At 61.2% G+C, this 1,930-nt stretch overlaps 1 protein-coding gene across 2 annotated transcripts in view; it reads left to right on the forward strand.

Moving 5' to 3' along the window:
* Positions 1 to 708: 708 nt before the first annotated feature.
* Bahd1 (bromo adjacent homology domain containing 1) overlaps positions 709 to 1,930 on the forward strand; it is a 25,946-nt gene continuing 24,724 nt past the window's right edge. The window contains exon 1 of one of the 2 annotated variants that reach the window (XM_029570238.1): positions 709 to 828. The gene's annotated coding sequence lies outside the window, so the exon portion shown is untranslated. The remainder of the gene's footprint in view (positions 829 to 1,930) is intronic. The other variant, XM_017801595.2, reaches the window with a different exon arrangement.

A 1,930-nucleotide genomic window follows, 5' to 3' on the forward strand; every position in this document is an offset into this window, starting at 1 on the left:
CAGGGAAGGGAGAAGTTCTTCAGTGTCCTACTTTCATAGATTTGGGGTTTTGCTTTCTCCAGGGGCAGGAAGTACAAGGGTAGTGGTCCTAGGAGTACCTGGCTCTTTGAGAAGTTCCTCACCATGGCCTTTGTAAAAACATGTCCTATAGAACAGCCAAGGCAGTCTGGGGGTGGGGGTGGGGGCACTGGTTAGTTCTGGAGGCAAAGAACTGTCTGAGTGGTGGTGGTGGTGATTTCTGAGACATAAAAGGCTGGCAGTCCTGGTTATCTTAAAGGATGCCCGAGTTAAGCGCTTCAGTCCGAAGGTCTGGGAAAGGCCGAGCACTGTTATATGGTGCAGGAGGAACCCCTCAGCCACACTCCAAGGCTGGGTTTTTCCTGCTTAGTAACCAGGCTTCCTCAGCACTCTGGGCACTTCTCTGCCCTAGGCGTTCCAGGGCCCAGCCCCTCCCGGGCTGCTCCCAGGCTCGGGTGACTTGACTCTACCCTTTCGGCGACTGCTCCTTTACCTCCCCAAACGCCCCTCCCCCCCCCCGCCTGAATTGGGAATGAGCCTTTGTTCAGGGGTGTACTCGGCATTTCGAGAACCTACTGTGTGCACATTTGGGCTCCTTGAAGTTAAGTCCTGGGCTGGCTCTGGCGCTACAAGGTGCCCAAGGACACAACCCCCTCCCGCATCTAACAGGGACCTCCCACCCCTTCGTGTGACCTCAGCCTGCTGTGCCCACCCACCTAACTGACCCTGAGAGCGTGCTCAGGTTCGGAAAGGCACGTCTGTGGGTGTGAGAGACCGAGCCACAGCATAAGGTGACTAGGAGGAAGCTAGGTAAGTGTCTAAACTGGGTTCCATCCTGGCTTGGGGACGCTAAAGAGGGAGTCCAGCCGCGCCTGTTAGGCTGCCCGCCCCCTTCCCCCTCCCTGGGAGAGCTCTGATGTTCCCCGCGGTGGTGGAAGAGGGTGTGTGGGTGTCAAGGACTCACAGACCAGGCTCTGCTGTCAGCTGGAAATGGATGAGGGTTCCACACTCGGCTTCTCAAAGAGGGTGAATTGGAAGATGGGGGGTTGAGGGGGGGGGACGGTAAGGTGAAGGGCAGAAAGAGGAAAAAAAAGATGCGGGTGAGGGGTTACCGAGCCAGGACCGACCTTGTTTGGAAGGAAAGGAGACGTGGCAAGCAGGGAAGTCGGAAAGATGAGGCAAGGGCGGGAGGGGCTTCTCGGCAGTCGGGGCCCTTTCGCGCGAGTCTGGGGCCCTTTCTGCTGGAAAGGGGATGTTGTTCTCCCTAGATTTTTCGGTTGTTCTTCCCGAAGCTTTGCCCCAGGGGCAGCAGCCTCGGATGAGGGTGGGGTGTCCCTCGGCTCGCAGTTTTCTCTAGCGGGTGCTGGAGAGGTAACGTGGGAAGAGGGATGTAGAAGGGTGACGGTCAGGGCGGGAGCGAGCTAAGATTTCTCGGGGTGGGGGGCTGCAGCTGAGGGTCTGGGGCTCCAGGGTCAGGTCACCATGGGATACGGGCTCCGGCTCTGGAGACCAGCAGAAAATCCAAAAAGCCGGCAAAGAAAATATCCCCCGCCACCACCCTTGGCACCGTACCCCTCCCCCCAGGCCCCACCACTCCCCGCACAGCCTCCCCCGGCCGCCTCGTGCTGCCCCCTGCGTCGGGACGACCGACCCACGATTCTGATTGGTTGGAGACGGGGAGGGGGAGCCGAGGGCCGGATTGGCTGGCGGGGCCAGCGCAGGGCGGGGCGGCTGATTGGCGGAGCTTACCGAGGGGCGCGCCACTGATTGGCTGGGGACGAGGAAGCAGGAAGGAGGGCGGCCGAGGCTCAGCTCTCGGGGAGTTTGTGGGGGAACCGCGAGCGGCGTAGCGGATCCCGGAGCCCGGCCCCCGCCGCCCGCCCGTCCGGCTGCCTGCCCCGCCCGTCCGGCC

This window comes from Nannospalax galili, unplaced genomic scaffold (genome assembly GCF_000622305.1).
Source record: "Nannospalax galili isolate Female #2095 unplaced genomic scaffold, S.galili_v1.0 scaffold342, whole genome shotgun sequence".
Taxonomy (NCBI): domain Eukaryota; kingdom Metazoa; phylum Chordata; class Mammalia; order Rodentia; family Spalacidae; genus Nannospalax; species Nannospalax galili.